The sequence below is a fragment of the Prinia subflava genome, chromosome 5, assembly GCF_021018805.1.
Source record: "Prinia subflava isolate CZ2003 ecotype Zambia chromosome 5, Cam_Psub_1.2, whole genome shotgun sequence".
NCBI classification, from domain to species: domain Eukaryota; kingdom Metazoa; phylum Chordata; class Aves; order Passeriformes; family Cisticolidae; genus Prinia; species Prinia subflava.
In genome coordinates this window covers 9,563,983-9,576,177 of record NC_086251.1, presented here as the reverse complement: position 1 = coordinate 9,576,177, position 12,195 = coordinate 9,563,983, and positions in this window count along the sequence as shown.

The window sequence follows — 12,195 nt, the reverse complement described above, 5'->3', positions numbered from 1 at the left end:
TATAGGAGAATATATTTTTAGGTATTAGAGTTATTTCGGGACTCTGCACCATTGGATATTGAACACGAAAATACAGTAAGTACGCTTCAATAAGATTATTTTATTTTCTTCTAGCAAAAAAATTGTGACAATAATATAAATATTTCTTGTGATGAGATCTGACAGAACACTTTGTAACATCTGCTTTTATGTGGATGTGGATATTAAAGTTTAAATACTCACTTTTCAAATGAGTAGTCTTAAGGAAGAGTTCAACATCAATGTAAGGTTTTCCTGAAAAAAAACCCATAAAAGACAACCAACATTTAAAGATTTTTCTTGGAATACTTTGACAATTTTTCTTCAGTTAAACATGTCCATTATAGTAGCAGGAATATTTTCCTAAAGTTCCTTTTTGGTGTTTTTGTTCCTTATGTAGCAGGTCACTCCATTAGGTAACCCTCCAAGTGACCCAAAGGAGATATATTAAAATCTCGTAATACAATACCCCTGGACTATTTAACATAATAAGAATTTTTTTCCAACTCCCAGATGTTGCTAAAGGACAGAAAAAAAAGACCTGTAAAATTCTTCATCATGAATCTTTTTTTTCTGCAAATCCCTTTTTTCCCCCCTTTCAAAAGCAATTCTGAATAGAGGTAAAAGAAGACAAAACTTGACCTTTTGTGATCCCAGCATTAATAGGTCTGTTCATAATTCAATCTGTGTGTGTGTAGAAGCATCCATGTGGAAACATGCAGGCCTGAGAGACATAAAGCCTTTCCCTTTAAACATTATCTGACCCTATGAGTCTTATTCACAAAAGAAGGCTTACGTACGCCTAAGTTGAAAAAAACGCATGCTTTCATTGTGCCACAGAGAGCCTACACATTTTACTCCTCATTCGCCAGGAAAACTCGTCATGGAAGTGACACTTGTACAGGAGCTGGGCGAGGGAATGGTAAAAGAGCACAACATAGCAAAAAAAAAAAAAAAAAAAATCCCAGCACATGCAAAGAATAAACTTCATTTCTCATTAAAAATATAGAAGGGCCATATCCTCTGCTGGCATGGGACAGGATGAGGGCACGGATGTGAGAGGAGTCGCTGTGCCCTGTGTGTTGCAGCCTTGCAAAACTCTACCTGAGGAGAGCAGCCTGTTTTTCTTGCTGCTCTAAGACTATTTTCTCCTTCCGTGTTCATCAAGGTGAGGGATGCCTGTGTCTCTCGTACCTGGACTGATAAATATTTATAATCCCATTTTTCCAATTTCACAGATTCTAATGATGACGATGATATGCTGGTTTCAAGACAATCCTGCAAGGTATTCAAAGTCTGTTGATGCTGCTGCAAATCCACAGCAAACAGGAGTATCAGGTACTCCTGTTATGTCAATACATGAAGCCCATCTGTTACCACCAGTAGCCATTCACGCCTCTCCCGTTTAGTTTGGCTCTGGAAAGTCAGCTGTCAGTTTAAATGCTCTGTTATCCAGAGCCCACTCATCTTATCAGAGAGTGCTCTGAGCCACTTTGCACTGAACCTGTCAATTGGAACCTGAACAAGGGGCAGGAGACACAATTGTAAGAGCAGCAATAAGAGTTTACACATAGTGAAACAAATCCTCAGCTGGTACAGATCAGCCAAGCTTCACCAGCTGCAGTATTGATTTATACCACGATCAGAGCTCAGCAGCTGCAATTGTTTCCTAAAGAAGGCAAAACAAACACCATCAGGAATCATGGGGAAGACTTTCTTAATGAGTGAAGTCATGATGACATTCTCACCAGTTTCGAGCATTTTCCCTCCCAGCAGAGGAGAATAGCTATCCAAATTTTGAAAATCACGTCGTGCACCTATATCTGCATCTTCATGTGCCTAAATAGTTTCAAAATATAGTTTTAACAGCACTCAGCTTCTAGAATCTCACAGGAGAATGCTAAGGAATGAAAGAAATTGAATTTCATGGCCCTAGAGTGCTTTAATTGTAAAAAAGATATACTACTCAATAGGTAATCAGAAATCAGAAAAAAAACCCATCAAAAATAAGGCTGTGGTGGTGCCACAATTAATTGTTTACAATGGGTCCAAATGTTCAGATTCTGCAATTTTTTTAAATTAAAACCCTTTAATATGCAAAAAGCACATATCCCAGTGAAACCAATTGTGTTAAAAATTGGTCATTTGTTGAATGGCTAAGTTGTTAGTGAATAAAAACCTAATCTGGGATTGATTAAATATATCTACATTTTATTATTTTTTTGGAATACATATAATAATTAATATGCCCTCTAGTGTGGTACAATGCCTTCTGTTCAAATTACACTTACAAGAAATTGTTGAGTTAGAAAAATTACAAAAATGAGAACTATTTAAAGGTATAACTTGATCATTTAACATGGAAATGCTACTGAATTTGTATTCAGGCTACTGTCAAGTGACATTGAAATTAATATCCATATTGAAAGACATATGAAATGTTGACAACTGATGTAGTTATTCAGAAGACAAAATAAAGGCCCATCGTTCTCTGGGCAGTGGATGTCATAATTCCAAAGAGAGTCAGAGAGCTGCACCCTGCACCCCTTCACACTGTGCTGCTCAGAGGGGCTCCTCCCTTCCTGCTGGCCACTCCTGGCTGTCCACAGGCTAAAGGTGCTCGGGGTGCCAAGGTGAACAGCTCCCTGCCATGCTCACACTCCCACAGTCACAGACCAGCTAGGTGGGGAAAGAGCTCCGAGGTCATTGAGCCCAACCTGTGAGCAAACACCACCCTGGCACCCAGACCATGGCACCGAGTGCCACATCCAGTCTTTCCTTAAACATCTCCAGGGACAGAGGCTCCACAGCCTCCCTGGGCTGCCCCTTCCAATGCCCAGCCACCCCTTCTGTGATGAAATTCTTCCTGAAGGAATTCCAGGAGATGTGTGACCCGTAGGAAGTGCTTGGGCACTGGGTGATGCAGTACCTGTCACCACCTCATGGTTTTTAGTGTTCCAGAAGACTTTTGGAGGGGAGTTAAAATACCCTGCACAAGTTAGTGAACCACCTGAATGGCTTTTGCATGTAATTCCCAACATCATCATAAATCAAATGGATTTGTAAATGTAGGTTATCAATTTATAAGCTCCAAAGAGAAAATCTGGTATCTTTAACTGAATAATATTTATTGGAAAATCTAGAACTAAAATAATTTTTAATATTTTGCCACTATATATTTCTCCTTCATCTACATAAATTTTTTTGCTCTGTTTTTATTTTCATGGCATTCTAAACATTTCAATGTTGGTTCAGGGCAATATTTTGGTTATGGTAATAATGTGTTTGTCTTCTACTTCCATATTTCTGCTAATAAGTGATGGGTCATAAAAGCTTGTTAGTTTGGTACATGCCTTTTAGCAGGAAGAGATAAAATTGTCAAGTACATGGAACTGGAAAAGTAATTCATGCTGACCTCAGGCAGATAATTTAAAATTTCTACCAAAGTAATGAGATCAGTATTGAAGTCTACATGTGATGTTTAGTGAGTCTGTTTTATTTAAGAAAATATTGATTTATTAGAAATTAGTAAATAACAAGAAGCACTCTTACTGAGACAAGCTAACCTCAATTATAAGTTGTTGTTGGAGAAGTGAAATACCACTGATATAATTCTAAAAATATTTTAAATTATTCCAAGCAATGGAATGTTAATATAAATTTACAGATAGCATTCTGATCAGATGTATTTACTAATGATATCATATCTGAAGGGCTTATTTCTTTTTGCCATTAAGAAACCTACTCTGAAATAGTTCTTCACTTTTAACTGCCATCAATTTTGTATTAATATTTCATTTATAGAATTTGCTGACAACTTCACAGCATGAGATATTGTAAGAAAAATGCTTGATTTAATAGCTTTTCATTATAATATTTCCTGCAAAATCTTATGATTAGTTTTTAGTGAATCTTGACATTGTAAACTACATTTCCCCCTAAAAGAAAAGAAGTTTAATGTTTGCAATTAGAATAGCAACACGGTTCTAACAAAAGCAAAGAGCTACTTAAATTCTTAACTGAATACTAAATATTTTGCTCTGTTGCAAAATTTGTTCTAAAAATTGGTTTATAAGCAAAAAGAATCATATATTAGAAAAATAAAGAAAATCTGAAGAAAATGTCCCTTTTCTTTAGAAAGTATCAGAACATATTAAAACTATGACCTATACCCAAATCTCTTTTGATTATTTGAGAAATAAACACTGCAGTCAGGGAGGTTCTCTGTAAAGGAAGGATGAACCCACGGGGTTGGATGACACTGAACAAAACTAGAGCAGCTACACTGGAATATATTGAGTTTTCACCTCATTTCAGGCTTCCCACCCACCCTTCCCAACCAGTCGCTGATTAGTTTTATTCTCTTTGTTCCAAACACATGGGCAGAAAGTAGGCTGGCAGGGATAAGGAAAGAGAGGACATAATCTTTACTCTACATTTTCATCATGAAAATAAAGGCAACGAAGCCATGAGGGAGAAATCTGTGCAAGTAAAAGAGTCATGAAATTTATTTCCATTCTGGCACAGTGGGGGAAGAAGAATGAAATTGCACTTACCAAAATTCTGTTTGGGGGCAGAACAAGCAGCTCTATCCTGCTTCTCACACAGAACTGGAAACCAAGTGCTTTTACTTCTTTTTTTTATCACTTTTAGATGTCAGCAAAAGTCAATCTGTGATTGTTAAGCATGGATCCTAATGCCGCCACTCAATTTTTGATTTTTCATAAGAGTAATATGAGCCAGAAGTCAACCTTCAATATAGTTGTACACAGAAAAGGCTAAAAAAGAGAAGAAAGTTAAAGAGTATATATCAGACCACTCCATATGGAACTAAGAAGACAAAGAAAGAGAACAAAATTGTGGGTGAAGTGCAATAGTTGTCTCCAAAGAAAAAAGGATTATCTTAAGAGACATTCCAGAATATGAATAATTATTCTACAAAAATTATTAATAATATTCATAATTCATCATAAATTCATTTACTTTGATAAGAACTGAAGTTTTCCCTGCCAGCCAATATTGATACTGACTTTACAAGGTATTTGGTTATTTCTGATAAGCAGCATTAAATTCATTAATAAAACTGAATCATAAGCCAAGGAGAGACAAAATTCAAAACAGGGTCACATATATATTAGTCCAGGACAATTCTGTGTGTGTGTTCCTAAGAAAGGCACAGAGAATATGAAGTTATTGCTTCATATTATAACATTTTTATCATTTTATTATCATGTTATAAACCCTGCACAGCTCTTGCTCTCTCTCTGTCTCTCTCTCTGAGAAATTACCCTTTGCATCTGTGGAGCACAATACCCCACAAAAAAAGATGGAAATCTGAAGATTCCGAAATGTGTAACCTGCAATTATTTTTGGCAATTATTTTACGGGGTCATTAAGGAGAGTGGTAGAAAATTGTCTCATTTTTACAAGGAGGTCACAAAGATCTTCAGTGCCAAAAAATAACTTTTCAGGCCTCCAAATATAGTCTTTATGGTCTTCTTTTTGTCTAAGTTGTTAACAAAATTGTTTTATATAATTATATTATATATAAAATATATATAATTTATATAAATTTATGATAAAAAATATATATAATTACTTTTTTGGGCCTTAAACACAACTCCTCAGTTATCATTGAAAGAATATTTAATGATTTTTCCCCTAAAAGCTAAAAGCAAGCTCCAGCTGAAGAATGATAATAACATGCTGTAGACGCATACATTAAAAACCCGTAAGAAACATTTTCATATAAACACATATGGCACCTTCTTGTACATTTTCATATACGCATTTTTAAGTGCATTCATTCTTTTTTTTGCATCAAATAGGAAATGGATATCTTTTAAGTGTTATTAGAGTTCCTTGGAATGCAATGTAATAATAAAAAAAAAACCCTTTTCAGAACAAATAGCCTAAAAACTTCATCTATCCCAAACATGTTTTTCAGTGCTCACTACTTAAAGTGGTGAAAGCTGTGCCTAAGTCATATGCAGTAGAGATGAGGTTAAGAAGAAAATTAAGACCACGTTAATTTTGACAGTAGTCAATGGTTTTGCGTGGGTTGTTTAAGACTCCCAGTTTCCAGCTCCTTCAGGGGTTCTGTTTAAATGCACTTGTGCCCTACCTATGGTGGGGATTGGCCTCACAGCTGCATTTTCCTCTCTGAACAGTGGCAGTGTTTTGCCTTCCCAAGACACCTGCCAGTCAGGATCAGCGTGAGAGGATCAGTTATTGACTCCAGTGAAACCAGGATTTCATCTACTGTCCCAAAGTTTTAAAGCATTCAGAGCATTCATCTAAGTGTGGTAAATGAAACCTCTAGAAAGGCAGAGGGGCTCTCTATGTGCCCAGCTTGATTGACACCAGTACACCCACTGGCCTTCAGCAATTACAGCTCAAAAGGAAACCAGCAGATCTGGGAGCAGATGGGTAAGCTTTTAAGTAAATATAAAAGTTAAAGATGATTCCTGTTAGCACAGAAATGCTTTGTTCCTGGCACCAGTTAAGGGCTGACAAAGCTCTATATGGGACATGCCTTTCATTTGACAGAAAACTTTGCTAAAACTCTGATTCTAAATATCAGAAAATGCTTGGGCACTTGCAAAGGATCTAAGGGGTTTCATATGACAGATTCTAAGGGCACTTTTAAAGATCTCAGAGCACAAAGACCTGCACTTTCATGCATAAGTAAAAATAAAGTAAAACATCTTCAAAGTAAAACAAAAGAAGAGTCAAGCCAAAAGAGTTGATTTCAGTCACAGATCTTTGAAATTACACACTGTATCCTTACTTTTCTTTAGTGGAAAAGAAAGACACAAATATAATGTCCTGGTTTTTCAGCATATGCTTAATTTTATTCTTGCATCGCTGTTGAATGAGACTGTACCAAGTGAACAATATTTAAACTGTTGGCTGTATTTCATAGAAAACATACTTTTCTCCAGCCCAATGAGTGTCACTTGTCCAACAAATTGGCATAATACCTTCCAAAGACCAGGATCTGGCTGTCCTTGTGTGATTCTGTGCCCAACACCTGAAGCTGCAGGAGAGATAAAAGCCTCAAAGTTCCAGAGAGCTGCTGTTCCCAGATTTTCTGAAAGCCTTTGGTGGTGAAGGCTGGAGTCCAGATTTGCATGTCACTCTATTAAATTGATGCCTTGGGAAGGCTGACCTGGAACAGAGACTGGACAGAGCTAAGAGAGTAAAGTAGATCTTTATTAAAAGGCTTTAAGGATACACCTTGGGCAGGACAAGAGCCTGGCCAGAACTATACACAAGGTCACAAAATGGACAGCCAGTCATGGGGTCTCACACTTTTGCAAGTTTTGGTCCATTTGCATATTTGGGTTTAATTGTCTAACTACAGTTTCAGATTATGAAGTCCCATCCTTCTTGTTCCTCCCTACAGTCCACTGTTGTTTGTGCTTTTGGGCCTGAAACCTTGTACCCATTGTCCTTGGTCTGCAGCAGGAAAAGGATTTGTTTTGTCTCCCTACTCTGTGAAGAGAGCTCACTAACACTTAATATGAGGCCCAGAACTGCACCCCTAGGCATCAGAGAATCTGAAAAACATGAGAGCTGAAACTTAAGGCATCAGAATGAGCAAAAAGACCCACCAGCACAGTGCAGCCGAGGCTCTGTCCCAGGACATTCACACACACAGGGGGAGGGACCACTCAATTGTAAGAGTGCATGCGCTGAGATCACAGGAGAACTCGGTGCTTCTGGGGGTCCTCACAAAAGGCTACAGAAGCTACACAGAAGAATAGCTCTTCCTTTTCCTCCCCCAGGCCTCCCCAAGCTGCTAAAAATGATGCTGCTCTGAGCTCCTGATCTCCACCCCCAAGCCAGAGACACAGCAGTTAAAGATAACAAGACAGACATTCATTTCTGCAGCAAATTGCTGCTCTACACGCAAATTTTTATAAAAAATACTCCTTGCTTTGCTTATACATCCTCTCTCAAAAGTTATGCTTATACCTGGTGTTCATAGGAAAATGGATAAGAGCAGAGAAATTTAGTTATTTTTTTCCCTTGCAACTTTTTTTTAAAGTATTTCTTTGGTAATTCTAACTGGGTTCTGGCGAGGCTTACTGAACATCTAAATATCATATTGTAAATCAAGTTAATCTCATTAATTTTGTTAAACAGCTCTGTCTGGGCAATTAGGTGGAAACTGGTGACCTGTCTGTGCTAACACTCCAAGATGGAGCTAAATTATGTCAGGAAAAATACATTAAAAAAAAAAAGGAAGTATGATAAGAAAATATATTTTGGGGGGGGAAACAAATTAAAGATTAAGAGTGAAAAGAATGCAGATAAAAGAAATGCATACGTAGAAGTTAGAAAGAATGTAAATTAGTAAAATCAAGGTGTGACAAGATAAATTCAAAGAATTAGAATAATGAAATTATCAAGATTCAAGGCTAATTGATTAGAAAGATTAGTAATCCACAATGTGCACTTTTCCAGTTTTCTTTTTACAGAAATAGAAACATAGCAACCTATGCAACCCAAAAACCAGCATTCCATCTTGTAAGGAACACAAAGAATATTCACATGTACACAAGGGCTATGACACCTTACCTCCTTCTGACTTCTCATTTCTGAAGATTTTATGTGAAGTTGCAGCAAAACAGTCACATTTCACATTCTGTGTGCCTGGCTGACACAATTTCACAAGTAAAATAACCTGGGGGATCAGCAGTAGTGTGGCAATAGCTCCATTAATCCATTAAATTTCTATGTGTTTGTAAAATGCATTGGAAAACACCTTCAGCAACATTTTAATGAGTCCCTAACTGCCTGTGATGTGTAACCGACAAATTGCAGGTCTCAGTAGAACTCTGCATCCTTTTTTGGCAATATTAAATTCTTCCTGCAAATGCAGCTATGGAGTATTTGCAGCATATTTTTAAGTAATATGCCTTAGTATTTAAATTTGTGAAAAAGAAATGAAGTACTTGTTTGCTTATTAAAGACAACCCATAGTAATTAAATTACATAGGGCTCATTTTCTTTAAAATAAAATTCTGTGTATACATGAGTATGGAGAATTAACATATTGAATTAACATAAACCCTCCCATAAATTCTATATTACAAAGACATGCAAAAGTTAAAAGCTCAATTAATAGTTATTCCAATATCTGCTTAGTTGACTATAGATATAAAAGTATCAGACTAACATGTTACTTTAAGAACTGGTGCCAAAAGGAAATTTCTCAATTAAAAAAATCCTGCCTATTAATTTTTAAAAGTCATTATTTGTAACCAAACAGCAAACAGCTACTGTAAATACCTTTACAATTATGCTTTTTATGCAGATCAATACAAATAATACTGTTTAACCAAAATTCTCTGACACTCAACCTTCATATCTTGTGTTGACAAGATTCTCCAATGGTTTGTTACCATACAAAAGAGTGGGACAAATTACTTATTTATATATACAAAACATGCTTATAGAGGCCAGCTGCAGGTATTTTTTGGAAAGTGCATTTTAATAAGGTCCTATTCAGTGAGGGAACAAATGGGGAAAAAGTAGTTTGCACTACAGAGTTTAGTGCAAGAGCTTTCTCTTTTTCTAACAACGAAATCAATCATTTGTCCAGACTGTGGGGAGTCAGAGTTAGTTACTGAAAAGAGCTCCATATATAAACAAGTCAATAACTCATTGTGTGTTATTGTTGGACTGAAGAAGTCTGCTTTCAAAAAGCTGCCCCTGCTTCTCTGAGAATGAATGTCACTGTATTCAGAGAGGGAGAGAGGGGCCTTTTGTTTCTAGCTATTGCTAACTGCCATTTATGTATGGGAAAAGGGATGTGGCTGCTGGTTGTCCCAGGAAAGCCACACCATCACCTCTGTGCAGCCATGCCCCGCACTTTACTTTTGTAGATGGACTTCTGGCAGAGAATTCACACGTTTCATCCAGCTCCTGAGATCACTGGGAGTATTTGTAAATATTATTTGCATTTTACAAAGATAAAAAGGCCAAAGACTAGAGAAAATAACACAACCGAGCACTTTATTTTATCTGTGACAGTGTAAGGAATACTCTAAATGTAGTCATCCCTAAGGTTCTCTGACTAAATATCAGTTTAGGAGCTCAAGAACATATAAGTGAACTTTCACATGTCTTTCTATTATTTCATGCTTTTCCTTAAAAGAGAATAAACCCATAGTTACTGAATCATCTCAATTCACAGTTGGGGGGAGAAAAAAAATAATTTAAATGTTATTTTTGTTCACCTAACTAAGCTTAGTGTGAGAACCCTTACCCTCCAGCCTAACCAGTTAAAATAATATCTGACCTTTGAGATTTAGCAATAAAAATTGGAGGTCCTGCAAACAATATTATCATTCCACAAGGGAACTCAGGGGAGTTACCTTCATATCTGTTGGGTTATTCAGTGTTTTAAAGAACATTCATAGTCTAGGTTGGACTCTTCTTAAAAACAACAAGCCTCTACTAATTTTAAAGTAATTCCATTTTCATCTAAAAACAAGACTCAATGTATTCTTTTCACTGACATAGAAATCAACATTTCTGTTGAAACCTAATAAAACTGGAGAAAAAGCCATGATTTTTGCATCATCCTGTGGAATTGGCACAGGTTCCCACAGGAAATAACCTTCATTCTTGTTTCAAAATATTTAAAACACTTCCTTAGACTACAGAGCATTTCCTAAGTAATAAAGAAACATAGAAGAAACAGCAACGTTTGCCTACCAAAACACTGTGACAGACATAATTCAATATATTTTAGAAGGCAGATCAATAGGGAAAGCCCAGCAGGAAAAGCTCACCAATAAAGTTTCAGAGTGTAAATTCATGACTGCATTGAGAAATCCCAGCTTTTACACGGATTTGCAGCTCACAGGTGATCAGCTCTGTGCAAACCAGCATGGCTCTGTTAAGATCACTGCACTTATTCTGGATTTTGGGAATTTACTGCTCTCCAGTTATGTCTCTCCTGCCTTGCAACCTCTGTGGGGCTACAGATTCAGGTGAAGTACACTGTAAAGGTCACTTGTGGTTTGAAAATTGTAAGTTTTAGTAGATTTTGTCATCAGAATTAGCTACATTTCTAGGTGTTCATTTTGTCTTTTAAAGAGTAATGAAATTCTGAATATGAGGGAAAGCAGGTGACCCTGCAGGGTGAAATATAATCACTGGGGAAGGGTGAAAATAATCACTGAGGAACTCAGAGAAGATACAGGAAGTGAATCTTATAAAAGTAACAGCTACTAAAATTGAGGCTGAATTTAAAAGCCTTGTCAAACACCAAACTCATTACAGTTCTTCTGAGTAAAACCATAGAGACTGGACTTACAGCTCAGCAGTGTTTGAGAAAAACCTGTCTGCAACGAAGGGCTGACAATGGCACATCAACTCAGGACTCAGAAACTGAGCCAGGGACTGAGTTTGGGCTCTGAACTGAGAGCTCGCCTTGAAAAGTGCTCTGGAGAGGCATGGAATAGATGAACCTTGCAGGAACTCTAGCTCCACCTTTTCCCCTTGTACTTTATTTATTTTGTGGGTACTGAGATCCTCTTGAGATCATGGACACTTTGCAGCCCAAGGCACTTAAACAGGAGAAATATTGACCCAACCTGAGTGAAGATCAAATGAATATGACAAAATAAATCCACCACAGCTGAGCACATACATGGGTGAAGGAGTTTATGGATGGCAAACATTTAATCTCAAATACATCACACTTCAGAAAGAATTCCTATATTAAAAAAGTACTTATTTCACAGCTATGGAGGCTGACTGACAATAATATTACTCAGCATTTTTGTCCTAGAAAGTTTTCAAATGTGCCAGTTTGGCAAAAAAAAAAGAATATTGTAAACTGGAGGGAAAAGATAGAAGCTGAATTAAAAAGGAATTAGTAAGTGCATACTATTTTAATATTCCTGGAGTCATGCAAATTCTTTCTGAACTTGTAAGTTTGACAAAAAATAATTAATGAACAACAACGTATAAGATATTTCAGAAGTAAATATCTTGCACGATTAAGAAAAATAACTGCATTTAATGAAGTGGCCAGGCAATACTAGAAAAAAAATACATAAACTCCATAATATGAGATACATAGATATTTAGATACATAAATATTTAGGGAAAAAAAACTTGGGGCAGAACTTTTAAAAATGTATTTACTTTGAA